The sequence below is a fragment of the Ictidomys tridecemlineatus genome, chromosome 1 (genome assembly GCF_052094955.1).
Source record: "Ictidomys tridecemlineatus isolate mIctTri1 chromosome 1, mIctTri1.hap1, whole genome shotgun sequence".
NCBI lineage: Eukaryota > Metazoa > Chordata > Mammalia > Rodentia > Sciuridae > Ictidomys > Ictidomys tridecemlineatus.
The window spans coordinates 67,947,709-67,968,343 of NC_135477.1; the positions used below are offsets into that span (position 1 = coordinate 67,947,709).

Here is a 20,635-nt window from a genome sequence, read left to right on the forward strand (position 1 = left end):
CATCTAATTGTTGTAACTTCTTGGTCTTTTCCAGTCCATGACAGTTCCTTGGTTTTCCTTCATTTCATGACCTTGACAGTTCTGACGAACGTGGATCAGGAGATTTGTGTAATATTCTCTTATTTGGATTTGCCTGATGTTTCTTGTTATTGTGGATTTTGAGGATGGTTATTACAGAAGTGAGATAGCCTCATCAGATCATGTCTATCAGATCAAGTTCTGTCTGGTGAAGCAGACCATGGATTCTGGTGGTGAATGCCAGGTTTTTCCACTGCAAAGTTACCTTTTTTTTTTTTTCACTTTCTATACTCTGTTCATTATAAGTTGAGTCACTAAATCCAGCCTACACTCAAGGAGAAGGAGATTAGTTCCACCTTCTAAAGCAGGAAAGATCTACATTTTTGGTTGGAATTTATGTACAAGAAAGATCTGCCACTTCACCCCTATTTATTTATTCAAGGCTTTTATTTACATCACTATAGCTATTTAGAATGTGATTTTAAAAATATAAATCCTATACTGTTGCTTGTGAGCTTATGATACCCTTATCCTTTATATTATGAATAAAAGCCAAACTCCTTATCCTTTTAACAAAGCATATATAACACACCTGCTTGGAGATCTTATCTCCTACCACTCCCCCCTCTTGACTCCTGCCCTCTGCAGCCCACAAGTGAATAGTCCCCAGCCTTGCTCAAACTTTTCTTATTGCTTTCCTGTTCCCATCTTGGGGCTTTGCACTGACTCTTCCCTGCCTGGAATACTCTGATCTCTGATCTTTGTATTAAGACACAACTTAAAGGCCATCTTTCCCAGAAGCCTCCCTTCACCACCTGTGCCAAAGTACCTGGTTACACTTACTTAGTTTCACAGCACCCAATACAATTAATTGAACATTATTGTTATTTTAACGCACGAGTTTGTGGTTTGTGGCTAACTTCACACACACTAGGATGTTAGCCCTATAAAAATGGGAATTTCATTTCTCCACACTTAGCACTCAGAACAATATCTACTGCGTAAAAGTTAATAAATGTTGATGAAAGTATACATAAATAAATGTATGGGACTAGGAGACCTTAGACGGAAGATTCAAAATAATACTGTAATAATAATAACCAAAGCAGGAAGCAATTGTTTAGTCAGCTTTTTGTTTTGTTTTGTTGTTTTGTTTTTTTTTTGCTGCTGTGACTTAAAGACCCAACCAGAACAATTTCAGAGGAAGAAAAGTTTATTTGGGGGCTTAAGGTTTCAGAGGTCTGAATCCATAGACAGCTGGCTCCATTACTCAGGACTAGAGGTGAGGCAGGACATCATAGTGGAAGAGTGTGGCAGAGGGAAGAAGCTCACATAATGATCAGGAAGCAGAGAAAGTCTCCACTTGCCAGGCACAAATATATAACCAAAGCCACGTCCCCCAATACCCTACTCCTTCAGCCACATCCCATCTGCCTTTAGTTACCACTCAAAAATACCATCAAGACGATTAATTCACTGATTGGGTTTAGGCTCTTACAACCCAATCATTTCTTCTCTGAATCTTCTTGCATTGTTTCACATGTGAGCTTTGGGGAGACCCCTCACATCCAAATCATAATATAATGAAGACTTAAATTTCAGTAAAATAAAAGCTTGCACTTTGCTGCCCATGGTGTTGATCATAAGCTCGCTATTCTTTCATTTCTAAAGACGTTTCCTTTCTTACTTAAGGATCATAAATCTCAATATCAGATTTACAGATTTGCATGTAGCTAACAAAATCACATTTGTATTTTATCAGCACAATGATTAGTTTTCAAAAATAATTAGCTGCACTCCTGTCCCTGAGTTTCCCTAAGTTCACTTTGACAAGGGCTTTCCTTGTCCTCCCTTTTATCCAATGCTGAGAAACTATCCTTCAAGCTGTGTTACTCAGCTCCTCTACACTCAAGAACAAAAAGAGACTAAAGAAGGCATGTCTGTTATTTGTCTTCCATTTGCTTCCCCAGTCATCTCAGACCTAACTGCCCTATTTTTGGACAGAGGAACATTGATCTGGAAGAACCAGCTGGAATCCTACTTCCATAAGTCTGCTGACAGTGCCTGCCACTCCTCTCTGCCCTGATCCTGACAGGATATCTGGCAGAAAGCATTATATTAACAGAACTGTCCTACATTTACTTCAGGGGAGGTCAGCAGAGAAAACATACCAGAAATTAGGTGATATGACTCTTGTTTTCCTTCCATCTTCTACCCATCTTATTTGGGTATACAAATTAAATAATAAGCTTTTTAAATTTTTTTATTTATTTTAATTAGTTATACATGACAGTACAATGACTTTGATATATCATACATTTGAATCAGATAGGATATAATTTCTCATTTTTCTGAGTGTACAGGTTGCTTTTTAAGAAGTGGAAAAGCAGTAATGGGATACTTAAAAAAAAATAACTGGGGATGATTGCCCAGCTTCCTATCTATGGTGCAGCGAGGTATTAACAGCCTCATCTATCTGAATATTACTTGGGAATGTCTTTGCCTGTTTGCAATGCCTGGCTTGCATTCGACTCTGGGTTTGCACATTCCTTTCTCTCTGTCTCAAATGTTCTGATCTCTTCTTTACAAAGTTAACTCCTCACTTTGTTAGCAAGACTTAATATTATTAAGCTTTTTTTTTCTAGATTCATCATTCCTTAAAGGTGGAAACTATGTTGCTCTACACATACATCTTCAGTGCTAGTCTGGACTGTCAATTTAGAATTAGGTATCAGGCAAGTATAATCAAATCCTCTGAGCTATTTAATCAAAAGATGATTCAAAAATATTTGTTTTGCATTTTTGCTTTGAACAAATAAACTCCTCAAAAGAAGGTATTCTTATTCTTAATCACAACAAGAATGTTTCAATGTATTGGTCACAACTCATATCCAACTTATTTGCTATTATCATTTCCCAAGTACCAAAACCTAAAATTAACAGAATAATTTCAGCCTCCATTAAATCAAAGTTGCCAAATAAAGCAATTGATTGTTATGGTTTGACTGTATATTTGGCTAATACTTAGCCTGCTTTAAATTCATTTTTTCAGTCTATTTATTTTTTTAATTAGAACTTTATAGTTATAGGTGGTGTTGGGTTCATCCCAACAAACTCATACATGCATGGAATTGGATTTCTGTTCACAATCCCCCCTTTCCCTCCTATCCTTCCTCTTGTTCCCCATTCTTCTTTCTCTAGTCCTCTAGACTTCTTTTTGCACCTCTATTTATTTATATTTGATGGATTTTTTTTACTTATACATAAAGGTAAAATTCCCTGTGGTATATGCAACTAACTTGATTTTTTAAGAATTCATTCCACACTATCTCCCTTTTCCTATCACTCTACTCTCTTGATCTCCTTCTTCAACACTACTAATCTTCCTTATACCTTTATGATGGCCTATCTTTCCTTCCTCCTTTCCTTTATTTAACTCTAATTTCCATATAGGAGAGAAAATATTCCACCTTTCAGTTTCTGAGTCTGGCTTATTTCACTTAACATGATGTTCTCCATTTCTACCCATTACCAGCAATGCCATAATCTCATTCTTCTTTATAGCTGAGTAGAACTCCCTGTGTTTATACCACAATTTCTTAATCCATTCATCTATTGGTGGGTATGTGACTTTATTCCATAATTAAGCTATTGTGAATTGTGCTGCTATAAACATTGAGATAACTCTATCTCTATAATATGCTGATTTTAATTCTTTTGGGAAAATACTGAGGAGTGCTAGAAGAAAACATAGGGTCAACACTTTATCATATTGATGTTATCACTGATTTCTGTAACAAGACCCCCAAAGCACAAGAAATAAAACCAAGAATCAATATGTGGGATGCCATCAAATTAAAAGGCTTTTACACAGCAAAGAAAATAATTAAGAATGTGAAAAGAGAGCCTACACAAAAAAAAAAGTCCAAGCAATAGATGGGCAAAAGAATTAAAGAGAAACTTCTCAACAGAAGAAACACAAAAGGCCAACAAATAAAAGAGAAAATTTTCAACATCTTTAGCAATCAGGTAAATACAAATCAAAAGCACACCAAGATTCCATCTCACTTCAGTCAGAATGGCAGTCATTAAAAATACAAACAATAATAAATGCTGGAGAAGATGTGGTAAAAAGTGCACTTGAACACTGTTGGTACAACAGCAGTCTATTCATTTCTAATGGACTGTTATTTGAAGCATGTCAAATAACAGGATCTCTTCTACTATAGAATTCCTAAAAGAAAAAACAAACTATATAGAAACTTGATCAATCAGAACCCTTTGCAAAGGATAATATCTTTATTCTTTGAGCTCTTACCCTGTTGGAACAAATAAGAAAAATAACCTCAGAAATCCTATTTTCACATGTTGTTACTTATCTAATATGAATATGCCTAAAAATGTGAATTCTCTCTTATCTACAATTTTTCAGCTCTCTGCATTGACTGCAACTGATATTTTATGAGAAACGAGCAAGGAGAAGAATAATATCCACAATTTATATGAATATCAATAGTAAAAGAGTATGAAAGCAGTTTTCCAGACTGAATCTGTTCTCTTTATGGAGGACCATCTTATCAAATATGCTTCCCAAGAAATTTTGGGGGATAACACTTGTCCTTTTAAAGAACAAAAGCTGTGTAGGTAAGCATCAAGAGCAGCTTGCTGAATAATGGAAACTTTTGAGTATTAACAACTCACCAGCTCTATCTATACTGATTCTAGTAGTTCACATAGTGCCTGTTACCTTGGCAACCCAGAGAATGACAGCAATTACATGGAAATGTGTGTTGTACTTGTTCATTACATCTTTTATAGGAAGGTCCTGGGAACCTGAAGGTTAATCTACTTGCTCACCTGGGGAATGCTGGGTTATCAGGATAAGTACCTGTTTCCAGAAGCCAGCCTAGGTAAATTTTGAAAAATCTTGTGTGCAAATGTTTAGGTACCAGAACACTAGAGACCTCACAGAGATTGGGGGTGCATGAGCATTCAGATCCCTGGGTTTAGTTTTGAGACATGGGTTTGAGAATGGCAGAGAATATTGCTTCACTGTTAAGTCAACATAAAGCCACTCAAATATCCTCCAGGGCAGTTATTAGGAACCTGGCTGACAGACTGTAAACCAAAAGAGCCAAGTTTCCACCTGATATCCTAAAGGTGTAATTGCTGGTGGAAGCTGGGATGGGTAAATCCTCTCCCACAGGGGTGGGAGGTAGAAACAGAAAAGAACTAAGCAGTAGTAGCAACTGGTGGCAGGAAGAGAGAATCAACAGAATATCTTTTTTTACCAAGAGAAATGGTGATAAGAACCCAGAGATTCTGGGGAAGTTGTGATAAGACATGTTCAACATCCACATAGCAAAGGCTTGGCATTCATGAGAAGAGAGGTGTAGAAGAAGATAAGAAGAATCCTGATAATTGCAGTGGAGGTAAGCACCTAAGACAAGACCCACCTGACTAATGACAAGTTTGGAAAGGCCTGGAAAAGGAAACTATATACATGTAAAAATGTCTACATTTTCTTTTTTTTTTTAAAGAGAGAGTGAGAGAGAATTTTTAATATTTACTTTTTTTTTAGTTTTCGGTGGACACAACATCTTTGTTTGTATGTGGTGCTGAGGATTGAACCCAGGCCACACGCATACCAGGCGAGCGCGCTACTGCTTGAGCCACATCCCCAGCCCCAAATGTCTACATTTTCAGTGAGAGTCTTTAAAGTTAATATGTATACAAGTAAGTTTCCTAAGAAAAGTTTTCAATCATTTTCTCATTCTGACTGTTCACACTGGCTGTTTGAATCATCTCCTCCAAAACAAGGCAGGGTGTACCATGGAGAGATGATGAGCAGAGTGACAACATGTTACCTTCTTTAGGTGTGAAGAAGTCAACAAGATAGAGAATGCAATTATAGTAACAGCCATTTTAACAGATGATTAAAGTCATAAGCCTATTGAATCATCTTCTATCCCACTGAATAGTGATATTTTAGGACACACCTATGCCCTCCACATAAATAAATAATAGAAATCATGCTCAAATGGTATGTCTCTCAAAGTGAAAAGTGGACTCTTTGAGAGTTTAATTTCAGATGTTTGTTTCAAATGCAGAATCCAGGGTTCTATTCAGGTTTTTTGTTTATTCTGTCTGGAGGAAACCCAGGTATCCTTATTGTAGTGAGTTCCTACAGGGGTTTCTAATGCATGCTAATTTGACTAATACTCTTTCAAATTACAGCTTTATATATGAAACTTCACCACTGTTCCAAGTGATGATAGGGAGAAGAAAGGATGGTTTTGTCTTTTGGTTACTACAGGAAGGTGCTATGACAAACGTGTATTTGCCATTCTCTGGAATGAGTGTGCATACATACACTCAAGCATATAAAAATTCTGATATTAGCACCTAACAAATTTCTCCATCTATCTCTTTGGTTTGCCATCTATATCTTTCTTCTGTCTTTAAAGACAAACTAAAGAAAGAAATGCCTGTCTTCTCTGAAATCTCACCCATCTTGACTACCCCTCTTTCTTTCTTTGTATAAATGTGACTTAGTCTTCCACTTAATTGAGGGTCATGGCCGGAAGATTAAACTTAACTTTATTGTGGTATATGTATGGTATCTGAGGTTGCTCCTTTCCTCTGTAAAAAGAAAAGTCTGGTTATCCATATGGTAAACATTATCTAGGTGTAAGAAATGAAAATTACAGTGAACACTGGCCTACTGGATTTAAATGACTCTTTTTATATTCTAAATAAAATTTGGCACTATAAACAATGTCTGGTTGCTTTTCTTTTGAGACATTGGAAGCCACGTAATAATACTGCTGCCTGCCTGAGCCAATACTAATACACAGAATACAATCCAATGCAATTTACAAATCTATATAAGCCTGAAGTGTGCGTGTTTTAGAGTCTTCAAAACACTTCCACATTCATCATCCCAGTTTTAAAGCTAGAAAATGTTCAATCCATTTTAATACTATATTTATAACCAATGCCTTTTGAACTTTTAAACATGAGGTTTGCCATTTTAAGTATTTCTCTTTACCAAAGCATCATATATCTTAATCTACCCACACTTCTTCCTTTGGAGTGACAGTTTCAAAGTGAAACAGCTTAAATTAATAGCCATCTCTGTTCTACTTTTCCCCTCTGTGAAATAATTTACAGTTTCTAGGCACTCTGTTTTTATAAGTAAGCAGCCACTGAAGATTAGAAAAGAATTCAACACAATGAATTTTCTTGGCAAAATAACACATTAGTTAAATGGTATCTATTAAATCACCTGAGCAACTGGCAGCTGGTTTTAGTGCTCTAAATAAATGACAAAACAGCCCTTTGGGAGGATTTTTCAATATTCTGCCATGTGGTTACAGATTTTGAAGTTTCTTTCTGTCAGTTTTATGCTGCATTTCTTTACAGAGCTGACAGGCAGCTGACAAGCAAGAAATGTTAGAAAATTTGGCTGCTGGTAAAATTTAACAGAATTTTTCTTTGGTCGGTGGGTGCAGTTATTCTGAGTACAGATAAATAAACTTTCATGAATTAACTATTAATTTCAGTGGATTTGCTAGCAACCATATTGGGCACTCTCATTTGTTACATGTGGACAAATTAGCCTGTGCATGCCTCAGTTTCTCTATCCAACCAAAGAAAAACCCTCACAGGGTTATTGTGAGGTTGATGAGCAACTGTATGCAAGGTGCTTAGCACACCATAGCATTGTAATTCTAATAACAATCATTTGGGTCCACAAGGCTGTCTTTCAGGCTGTAAGGAAGAATATCAAATAGTATTTTGGAGTCTACATATACACACTTGTAGTTGTATATGACAATAATGTATACTATATTAAGACCTTAATTTTCCAAGTAATATTGTGAATAACAATTAAAACTTTATAATAATTTTAATGCATAAATGTTGATGGAATTCAGGACACCTTGTCCCAAAATATGGCACATTGGTATAGACAAAGCAGAAAGATGATGATAACATTCCACAAACTATTCTCCCTTGAAGGAAGTCATAAAGCCTGGGAAGATTTCCCAACATTCCACTGAAGCAGGTTACAAGGTCCTCACATGACAGGTGCTCTCCCTACACCTGGAGAAAGGGAGCTCAAACCACAGACACACCAGGAAGAATCTAAACAAACAGGCTTTGCTACATTGCCCCGGCTTATTACCATTGGACCATAACCCTTTTTTTTCTCTCAGCATTCACTACCTCTCCTTCACTCTTCCTCAAACCTAGCATAAAAACGTTCAGGTTTGCCTGTTTCCTTGGGTCTCCATTCCATAGGAAGTTTCCCATACCACATAAAACTTACATTGAATATGTTTGTATATTTTCCCCTTGTTAATTTGCCTTTTGTTTATACGGAACTCAACCACAAGTTTGGGATGAGGAAAGAAAAGATGTTTTTCTTCTCTACAATGTATACACAAGATTATTTAAACAGAAAAGGAGAAAATGTAAACTCGTTAGTCCCATGGTTTATTGCAGTCTTTGGCCTTCTGGATCAATTCCATTTAAACGTTCACTCCTATCTTCACCCACAACTCAAAAGACTCTTCTGACAATTTAACTTTTCCAACAATCCATCTCATCTACATTCTCATTCAACTTCCCACAGTGAGTAACTTTTATAAATAAGAAAAACTGTTGGTGATTTTTAAAAAGGAAGTAGACAGAAAACCCTGCAGCTTTGAGGTGAACAATCAGAACTGTTGTGGTGCCACCAGGAGGATAGCCTAAAGCAGAGGGGACTTCATGTGGTTTCCTAAGGTGCTGTTCTTTCTATGAACAGAGAGCCCTCTTCTACCTACATAATGAGCAGCATATGTGCTTACACTTTGAGTGAAAGGAGGAGGTCAGAATGTGATAGATACGATGCATAGAATTACAGAAGCCAGAGAGAAAATGACATATTTAGGAGAAAGTATGTGAATAAGAAAAGTGGGGCCGCGCACTGTTGGTCACGCCTGTAATCCCAGCACCCTTTTTGGCTGATGCAGGAGGATCATGAGCTCAAAGCCAGCCTCAGCAACTTAGTGAGGCCCTAAACAACTCAGTGAAATCCTGTCTTTAAATAAAATATAAAAAAGGGCTGGAGATGTGGTTCAGTGGTGAACTCCCCCGAGTTCAATCCCTGGTACAAGAAAACAGAGAGAGAGAGAGAGAGAGAGAGAGAGAGAGAGAGAGAGAGAGAGAGAGAGAGAGAGAGAAGAGAGAAGGAAGGAAGGAAGGAAGGAAGGAAGGAAGGAAGGAAGGAAGGAAGGAAAAAAAGAAAGAAAGAAGGAGGAAGAAAGAGAGAAAGGGAGGGAGGGAGGGAGGGAGGGAAGGAAGGAAGGAAGGAAGGAAAAGAGAGAGAAAGAAAGAAAGAAAGAGGGGGAGAGGGAGGGAGGGAGGATGGTTTAGGAAGTAAAGTCCTCAAATAACACAACTAGACATTTAGTTACCCAAAAAGGGGAACTGCAATCTTTTAACAAGTTTCTCATTCTCTCTCTCTCTCTCTCTCTCTCACACACACACACACACACACACACACACACACACACACCAGTATATATCAAGGCCCATCAGAAGAGCTAACTCTACTATCCCTGGTTAACAAACTATTATCATGTTTCACTTGTGATCAGAGACTGGTGATCAAAAGGATTCTCAAATTTGCTGAAAGTACAAATGATATTTGAATTTAGTTGTAATAAGTAAGTAGTAGCCTTAACTCTATTTTTATTCATGTTGTACATATTGTTGAACATTGTTCTCAAGAAAACATGCTTTAAGAGTTTAAGAACTCTAGCCAGTAAAAGACAATACGCTGTTCATTGAATCAGTAGCCTGCCAATGATGTGCTGCTCACATCAGGGGCTCACAGGCTCACAGCCCCTGCTTTTCAACAGAGGAGTATATCAGGGGTTGCAGACTGGCTTCTGGAGGAATGCAAGCAGTGATCAGTCCTAACCCCTGTCCTCAGGATATGTAAGCACATAGAATTTGGCATGGTAAAAAGAAGTCACAGTCCTTTACTCAGTAATAAAGAAAATAAAATCCTTTTCAACTTCAACCTCAGCAAGAGGGTCAATGGATAAAAAGCACTTACGTTTTTTGTTTTCTATATACTCTCAGGAAATCAAACACATCAAAAACACATTTGGAAACTGTCTCCTCGAATCCGCTATTCTCTATCTTGTTTGACAGAAGAGAAACTCCTTGCAGGCACAGCTGTTCTTCCTTGAATCAGAACATCATAAATCCTCAGTGAGAGTTCAAGAGAAAAGCTAATGAAAGTTTCTAGTGAAAGTTCTACTGAAGGCAGGAGACACATTTCAGCTCACATTTAAACTCCCTTATAGCGGAAGTCAGTGTCCACTTTCCACACTGTACATACTCAATAAGTATTTACATACATTCTGAATAAATTTTAGTGGAGTAATTAATAAAATAGTATTATTAATTACTGATCCTCACTGATCTAAAATGTCAAAAGAAGTTTCCTTTCTAATGAGGAAGCGTACATTTTCCTGTCTTCCCACATCTCCGACTCCCCATCTGCAGACACCTGCTCTCAGGAGGATTTCTTGGAACCTGGCCTCCCCATGGAAGTCCTGCTGGTGATAATGAATGCCAGCAACAATTACCCAGTGTTGGTAACTTGGCAGCAAACTCCAGACCACTAAATGGGAAGGGAAACTTTTGCACTTTCTTTCTCCCTGCAGGTATCAACTTCACTCTCTGGACCCCTCAGGGCCCTTGAGCAACACACACAATTCCATTTTCAGGACTAACAAAAGACTCAGCTCCAGAGGAATAGGTCATTTGCACTTCCCTGTTTCCCTGCAGGCACTTGTTTTGTTGCCCAGAACCAGGAGGGAATTGGCCAACACCTGGAGGCCAGGGAGAGGAAATTCTCTGATTGTACTGCCCTGTGAGAAAGTAGATACAGCTATTTCAACGTAAATGTCAATTGATTGTATCAAGATAATAAAAAATGAAAGCACTGTCATTGTATTATTGTGTCATTAAACTGTCACGAATAGAACTATCAACATTTTTATATGAAGAAAAGAGGAAAGAGTTTGATATTTTAAAATGTATATTCACCTTTAAGAAAATCATACATAATTTATAGTGTGAACTTTCTGAAGATCATGAATTAGGGGCTAATATTTTTTTCCACTAATATCTGTCAGGCTATTTTTCTATAAGTCATTATTTAAAAATATCTATGAAAAAATATGTATAAAATTATCCATTTGGGAAACTAATATTGTATCTTGCAGAGACTGAGGGAATGACTTAGAGGAATGTTATTACTAGTACAGCTGTACAAATGGGCAAAATAAGTAAAAACCCATATCTCCAAGATTTTCTGCCATAAGCCCAAGAATCCCCTCTCTTGTACCTGTCCATGACCCAGCAGGTAAAGGAGAGTAACACATGACACTGTTTATAGAATTCCACCTGTTCCAGCTGATTGCTGGACCCCTTTACTGAGTTGTTAAACAACCTCACCATCTCCCTGGCTCCAAACTGAGTCATAGATAGACATCTAATATGATGGCTATCCTTATAGGAAGAGACACCAGGGACAGAGCCACACAATGAGAGGGCAGCTGAGAGGGGTCTCAGCAGGAACCAACCCTTTCAACATTTTTATTTAGACTTCTAGCCTCCATAATAATGAGAAAAAAATTTCTGTTGTTTAAATCACCTAATCTGTGGTATTTCATTTTTTTTTATTCGTTGTTCAGAACATTACAAAGCTCTTGACATATCATATTTCATACATTAGATTCAAGCTGTGGTATTTCATTACAGCAGCACAAACAGACTAATTCACGGTCTATGAGTTCTGAAAGGTAATAGAATTTCATTAAGATATTCACAACCCCTTTCTCACTGTGAATACAGTTGGTCTCTACACTTGTACCCCAAAGTGTTAGCTATCACATTCCTATAAACATTGGATTTTATATTTTTATCTGTTATCTAATTCCAGATTCCCTGGAGTTAGATAACAGATTTTAAAAAAGCAAAAAGCAAACTTAAACTGGCACTCCTGAAATAATGTTTTTCAAGGATCACTCAACTGTGATAAAGAATCCAAAATATATCATCACATTGGTTTTTGCTGCTGCTGTTCCTAACGTCCTGAGCCCCCAGTCAAGTGTTTTAGAAAGACCTCTGTCCCATAACTTGGCATCATTGTGGGCTCATTCTCAAGCCAACCTTGCCTCAGAAGAGGGACACTGTCCAAATTTCTGAAAAAAAAAATGGTAATTCAGATAATTCAGACATTTCTCTAAAGGTGTGTATTGGATTGTTCTGATAAAAGGGGAAAACAAGATTTCAAAGTTGGCCACCTTAGACAGATATCTTTGTTGAGGACCAATTTTAGAGCTTTTACTTTCCACAATTTCTGAGGCCACTTCCCTTCTCTCTGCTAGTTCAGGTGACGGCTTGAAGCAAGAACAAGGGAGCTGTTCAATTAGTTATGCCTGCTTCCTGTCCAATTAGTTATGCCTTTCCTAGTTGAATAAGTGGTCATCTGCCAGCACATATTCAAAAGCAGTAATCCTAGTGACATCTTGAACTTGGCTCTGAGTGTCAGGCCAATGCAGCCCTGAATAAGCCTGCACGCAACACAATGTTCAGGCAGGCCCTTTCATGAAAAGGAATAAGTCGAATTAGAGCTGACAAAATATTTGAAAATATCATGTCATGGTTTAGTACGAGGACCTAATGAGAATCAAGATATCAGTAAAATTCTTAATACTGTCGAATCCAGATGGAAAATTACCCATGTACGATTATACATCTACCACAAGTTAAAATGGCTGGGTTACTCATTTTAAGGTTGTCACTACACATTTTTAAAATAATAGGACAACAGACTATTCATTTATCAAATCCAGCCTGTTCAGTGATAAAAATGAAGATGTAGACACCAAAATAACATAGGCTAAGACTTATGTCTCCACTGACAGTGGTGCTTCACCTACCACTACTGTATAACAAGTGTGGATTAATAACTACCATGTGATAACAGTAAAAATAAAATAAACAGATCACATATTTCATAAAATTCAATCTAGGTAATAATATTTTATTTTAAAAGATGCTGAAACCGAAGTACAGAGAGGCTGATTTGTCCAAGGTCAATTTTCTTGCCAACTCAAGTCTTTGTGACATGAAAGTCTGTGCTCTAACCTCTTCATGCTACTGCCTGAAATCTACGCTCAGCTAGGCAAGCCTGAAGCTCTAAATCCCACAACAAGCCAAGTAAGTAAGCATGCATTTGATCCTTGCCCAGCCCCATTCCTTTCTCAGCCCTTGTTATACTCAACTATTAAAAAAAAAAAAGGATCTGGTATGCTGACCATCTGTAATTCCAGTTACTCAGGAGGCCAAGGCAGGAGGATTCAAGATTCCAGGCCAGCCTAGGCAACTTAAGGAGACCCTGTCTCAAAATAAACAAGACTGGGTATGTAGTTGTGGGCTTGTCTAGCATTTATGAGGCTCTGAATTCATCCCCAGCATCTCTCTCTCTCTCTCTCTTCTCTCTCCACATGGGGCAAGGTGGGGAGAGTTAGAATACACAATCCTCTTCAGGGAGAACATTTGGCTCAATCCAAATTCTAGTTCTAGAGTGCATATTCCCATAGGCCCCAAATTGATATAATATTTGTTTTTGTGTTGTCAATAAAAGTTATTCATCATGGGAATAAATAAATAAAATTTACTATTTATTCTTCTGTAAGTTGCTTCATATTAAATACATTATATTTGGGGGAATTATGTCACAGACCAACTTAATTTGGAGTTTAATACATTTGAGCTTATGGAAAAGGTAGTCATTACCTATGTCACCAGATGTTCTCTGAAATCCTTTTGTTTTACTATATATCTACAAATTGAAAAGAGAAACATTTTCTTAATCGGTTTACACACCTTGTAGTCCATCTGTTGCCACAGCACTGATTGTCATGTCAAAATTATAATTAGTTATACTCAGAGATAATCAGGAAGAAGGCCAAGGGAAACTGTGTCCAGGCCTCAATAAACTGTGATTACTGGACTAATTGTAAAATAGGAAGTTTAAATTCCAGAGATCTGGTTTCAGGTTAGCTATGACACTTCCTAGATGTGCATCTTTGGGCAGCTCATTGAATAGAATAATGTTTTCAAAGCTTGATTTCTTGAGTCAAATGGTGGGTGCTCAAAACTGTTTTTGCCAGTTAACATGGGCATACCCAATAACTTCTCCAAGTCTCTTTTCCTTTGGTAAAAAATGGAGATTCTATGACTGCAATTTCAGAGATACTTCTAATACAATACAGTAAATCTAAACACAAAATCAATACCTTTATTTTAAAAGGAAAGTCATTGAGGTGCATATTGAAGGACAAGGATTTAGACATGGTGACATAAGAATAAAAAGTGGGAAAAGAGGCATCCTCAAAAAAAGAACAGTATGAGTAAAAGCCAGAAGGTGGAAAAGCACAGGTGCAAAGTCATGGTACACTTTAGCCAGAGAAGAATATGTGGAGGCATGGATACAGGTGATGACAATGAAGCCACTTAAGAGAGAATGTTAAATGTTGCAAGAACAACTGCCACAATTTAGATAAATGATTATAAAGGAGAGCCCAGGGGCTTGAGGTTGTAGCTCAGTGTCAGAGTGCTTGCCTAGCCTGTTCCTAGGTCAGTGATAGTTCTTCCAGGTTACTACTTGATACTATTTAATGAAGTATGCAGAAATAGAAAGTTTGATTCTCAGAACTGCTGTGTGTGTGAGGAGGGGAGGTGAGGGAGGGAGGGAGGGAGAGAGAGAGAGAGAGAGAGAGAGAGAGAGAGAGAGAGAGAGAGAGAGAGAGAGAGAGAGAGAGAGAGAGAGAATATGAATGAATGAATGCCCAAGATTGAGGGAAGGGAACCCAGCTTCAAAAAATATACAAAAACAGATTGGATAAGACTGGTATTCTTAAACGTCTGTCATTATTATTCTGTGTTCATATTTCAGGGGAAAAAAGAAAAAAAGAAAGCTTGCTAACTCTCATATCAAGTTCACCAATCTGTTTATCAAAACATTTTTATCATCAGTCCCAGAAGCCACCCTTTTATCATCGCACTTACCAATTCTTTATTGGTTTCCTCTCAGAGCATCAAAAATATCATATCCCAATTTCAGGCTATTTTTACCTCATGGTTTATTCTCGTAAACAGAGGTGTTTATCTATACCAGATTATAACCCATCTCTAAGTTTCATTTCCAATAGTAAGCCTACCTTGATGACATAGACTTTCCACCTTTTTCCATTTCTGCATACATCATTAAATATCCATTTTATCATGTAACCTGCAAGAATAATCGCTGATCTAGGAACCAAACGACAGGCATCCTAGCAGTTGATATTTTCTATGACTTGGAGCCTGTTGTTTAATGCAGCAGGATTCCTTCTGGATAAGATAAAGGATCTGTGAATTAGAAGTCTTTAAAGTCACTTGTCATTCATTTAACAGATACAGTGAGCATCCACCTCTGGTAGGCTTTTTCCGAGTTGCTGAGGATACAGTGGTGAAGATAAAGCATGTATGTCTATCTATGCTATAATTGTCTCGCAAGAGTACAGTGGTTCTCCAATGTTATCGAACATTAGAATGACCTGGATAGCTTGTTTAAACAGATATCTGTGCTTCTGATGCAATAGGTTTGAAGTAAGGCCCCAGATTTTGCATTTATAAGGAGTTTCTAGGTGATGCTGATGGTACTGATCTAGGCACCACACTTCAAAAATTTCAGTTCTAGTAGACTGTCTTTTTACCCTGCTTATTTGCCAGTGCTTGGAATAAATATTAATGGAATGAAATAATAAATATTAGACACTTTTTTTGTTAATTGATAAAAAGGGATCCAGATAGAAAAGTCATGATAGAATTCTATTAAAAAGGAAAAGGATTATTATCATTAGAAAGATAAATTTAAAAAATAGTTTACATCCACAGGAAAATAAAATTACTTTCAACTTAGAGGAAAGGGGAGGAAGACTAGGGAAAAATCTGGTTGGAAATTATTTCTTGAGGGACTCTTACACTTATTTCAAAAAAGACCCTGGGGTTATAGGTGCAACTCAGTGGTAGAGCATGTACTTAGCATGTGTGAGGCCCTGGGTTCACTTCCCAACATCGGAAAAAAAGAATACCTGTAATTTCTCAAGTATATTTAATATGTGTCTAGAATTTGTCTACATAATCTATGGTGAAACTTTTTATTAACATTTTTATATTTTGTATAGATTTTGAGGGTCTACTAAGTATGTTTTGATATAATTGATATTTAGAAATATTTGAGTAACCTATTTTTGCCAAATCTGGGAGAAATCTGGGTGATTTAGTTGTATAATTCTGTTCTTTGTTGAAAACAAGGTATATTTTTAGTTAAGATAGTGATTTTCAATTTTGATTTATAAAGATGTCCAAAGCAATTTCAGTGTAAGAGTTTATAGTTTCCAAAGGTGATTAGTTTGAAGGACAGCTCCATTTGGCCATAAATGCTTTATGTGTTTGTTTAAAAATCAGTCTTAGAAAACTCGATATCTTGACTTATTGACCAACACCTGAATATAAAATATACAATGTACATTTTTATTCAGAACGTATGCCATGCTATATCTGAAGTTTAACCTTATGGAAATTAAAAAAAGAAAGCCTTATAAAATTTACATTATTCTACAATATTTATGAAAAATATGCACTTACGCTAGAAAAAAGCATGAAGAACTTCCTAAGAGCTATTAGTTATTCTGGGGCTGCTCAGTTAAAAAATATTAGTTTATGTTTCCTAAGTATCCTAGATGGTCCTAGATGACGGGGGTCATATCAAACCATTTTTTTTCCTAAGTTGAAGTAGGGGAAATAGAAAGAACATGGAAGGAGAATATGTGACAAATATCATACTGTAATTATAGCTTCCCCTTTCTTGTTTGTCCCCAGTTTCCCAGTTTCTCAGCTACTCTAATAAGTGTTCAGAAAATCTTCAGTATGAGATCAGCATGTATTAGCTATATTTCATCAGCATGAAAAACTGATAGACTTTAAAAAAATCTCTCAACACTTGTTTTTTATGTACCAGGACTTGAACCCAGAGCCACATCCCTAGCCCATTTTTATTTTTTATTTTGAGACAGGGTCTCACTAATTTGGTTAGAGCTTCCCTAAATTGTTGAGATTGGCTTCCAACCTAAGATCTTTCTGCATCAGTCTCCTGAGCCACTGGGATTACAGGCTATATCTCACTTTTTTTTTTTTAACAGAATGTACCAAATTTAGTTTGGCCAGATACAAATGAAGGAAAACAACTTCTAATCTCAAGAACCAATTTCTCTCTCTCTCTCTCTCTCTCTCTCTCTCTCTCTCTCTCTCTCTCTCTCTCTCTCTTTGCTGGCGTTGGGGATTTAACCCAAGCTCTTATGCTAGGCAAATGCTCTAACACTAAGTCACGTTCTCATTCCAAGAACAAGTGATTTTTAAGTATTTCCCAGGTGAGTAGCATCAGCTTTGACCAACTAATTAGAAAGGCAAATTGTCCAGAACTACAAAAGCAAAATCTGACTTAGAAAGCCCTGGCTCTAGGTGGTTCTGATGCATGCTAAAGAATAAGGGCTGCTTGTTCAGATACTATCATTAATAGTGTAAAGAAATGATCAGATAAACTGTGTAACTTCCTATAAATTTTTACTATTTATTATAATCACTATCATCCTCATGATTACTACAGACAAAATTACACACATACTAATTGTCTAAGATATACATGGTCAAAATGTACACACACACACACACACACACACACACACACACACACACACTGTAAGGATGGCCTTAGGCTTTAGCCTAAACAACTCCATTTTAAAACTCCAGTTTGAAACCTGCAGTCTCACCAGGCACACCCTCAGAGCCCTCCAGTATGGCCCTTAGGCACAAACAAGTCACTTCTCCCCACCCTGACAAACTCAGAGTAAAGTCTCTGGCTTGTTGCCCTTTGCCATGATAAAAGTGAGAAGCAAGAAAATCAGGGTGGGGACCACCAGACCAGATGCTTTTAACCTCAGGATGAATGATATCACTGAGAAATCCAGTAGCAGCTGACAGAGATTGAAAGGGTGGTCAGAAGCCCCCAAATGTAGTATAAATGATGGAGCAAATTAACAGACCTTCAGCCAGTCAACACTGAAGGCACACAAGCCTGAGAGCCTGATGAGGATCTAGACTGACATCCCAAATCTTCTCATCTGCGTGATCCTCTGCGTTGTTCTCACTGTTCTCTACAGCATCCTCTTGATGCTGGTAAGAAAAGGACTTCTCCCTAGGCCCCTCTCTTCAACCCGTCATCAGCTTCACCACAGGAGAAGCCTGCCTTTGTTCCTGATCTGATCACCATGATCCGAGTGAGTGTGCATCTGCTGGACTTTGAGACTAAGGCTTGAGACACTTGAGCTTAGCATGCAGAGGAAATGTCTGCCATGAGCCTGTCATGATTAAGTGTGTTTGCAGTGCTTAGAATTTATCTAGAATTGTTTTGCTGTGAATTGATTATGTCTATTTAAGTACCTAACATTAAGGATTGTCATGTTCTTGATTAAGAACCTATAGAGGCCTGGGATTGAGGCTCAGTAGTAGAGTGCTCGCCTAGCATGTGTGAGGCCCTGGGTTCAATCCTCCGCACCACATAAAAATAAATAAATAAAGGTATTGTGTCCAACTACAACTAAAAAATAAATATTAAAAACAACCCTATAGAGTTAAATTATATTGAGCGATTTAAGTGAATAAAACATTGAAAAGGGCAGAAGTGTGTGGATATTCTTTATTTCTCCCCCGACCGACTGCATAAGTTGTACCTTTTGCCCATCACAACACCCACACACACACAAAAAAAAAAAAAAAAAAACCCATGATTTCTTCTTGTAAAAGAATGGTATAGAAATCAGACAAGTAGATTTTTTTTTTTTCTGAAATGACACTAACCTTAACTACCTCTATCCTTCCTTATTCCAGTAAAAGAATCAGGAACAGAAAAAATAGGAATATTACTAGTAAGAAGCTATTCTGTTTCTATGATTTAGTAGGGAAATTTTATAGGTGATATTGAAAATCTTATCACTTGAAGATATAAGTTGTCATGTGTGTTGGCTGAATAGCTATGTCCTATACTCTTTAAAAGAACTATTGAGCATGGCAGGAAAGATGGTGGAATGAGATGGACATCATTACCCTAGGTACATGGTGCAACACTACATTGTATACAACCAGAAAAAATGAAAAGTTGTGCTGCGATTGTGTACAATGAATCAAAATGCATTCTGCTGTCACATATAGCTAATTAAAATTAATTAATTAATTAATTTTAAGAAAAGAACTATTGAGGTTCTGGAGTTGTAGCTGAGTGGAAGAGCGCTTGCCTAACACATGTGAGGCACTAGGTTCAGTCCTCAGCACCACCTAAAAATAAATTAAAAAATAAAAGAATAAAAAAATAAAGGTATTGTGTCCACCTACAACTAAAAATATTTTTTTAAAAAGAACTATTGAAACACTTCAGGGCAAATGAACATTTTGTCTTGTTTATAGCTAAGCAGTCATGATGAGCTAAGTACTCATTTCAAATCTTCTCATTGGCCTTGAATATTCATGATATTCAATCATTTACTAAAATTTGAAGTTCCATGAGCTCCTCAAAAGTTTAGATTTCAATGATTCTGGGGTTCAGGAATTAAGTCATAGACTCTGGAGCAGTGCAATACACAAAAAGCATAATCCATGTAGGTAGTTTTAAATCTTCTACTAGCCACATTAAATAAGTAAAATAAAACAAGTGATATCCAAGTCAAATTCTATTTCATCAAATAAATAAAAATATATTCAAAATGTCAGCAATATACAATTGTTGAGATATTTTTACAATTTTTGTGCTTAAGTCTTCAAAATCTTGTATGTGAGCACACTCCAGCTAAAATGATAATCTTAACTGGAAAAACTTTATTTAGAATAAATAACATCATTGCTTAGTAGATTGCATACCCAAATTATTCCAAATGCTAAAAACTTTCCAGTGTCTACCTGAATATGTTTTTATATTGAAATAAAAATATTAAAATTCAATATCACAGTCACAATAGTTACATTTGAAATATTCACTGCATGTGACTAGTGACTATCTTTTAGGGTAGCACGTTTCTGGGACTATATCAGGAGGACTGGGAAAGAATTGCTTTGCCTCTAACTGGCTGCTTGGCCCTGGGTAATTTACCTAGCTCTCTCTAAGCTTCAGATCTGTGCTCAAATGGGTGTGGGACTACATTCAATGAATTTAAATTTCTATCTCAGATATCTGTAGCAAAATCTAAGTCATTTTTCTTTTCCATAGTAAGGTGGATTCATTGCATACGAGTTTGTAATAAAATTTAGAACTAAATTAAATGCCCACAAGAATAGCTAAATAAATTCAATTAATTCTTGCTCTGCGGCCACAGAATGCGATTATTATCCGCTAATTAATATTACAAGCGATTAATATTGAAAGAAAAAAAAAACAGCCTAATAG

At 36.9% G+C, this 20,635-nt stretch overlaps 1 protein-coding gene across 3 annotated transcripts in view; it reads right to left on the reverse strand.

Annotated features, from left to right (window-relative positions):
- The window catches only part of Prkg1 (protein kinase cGMP-dependent 1), a 1,167,449-nt gene that overhangs the window by 480,988 nt on the left and 665,826 nt on the right, over positions 1-20,635 (reverse strand). The gene's annotated exons all lie outside the window — the stretch shown is intronic.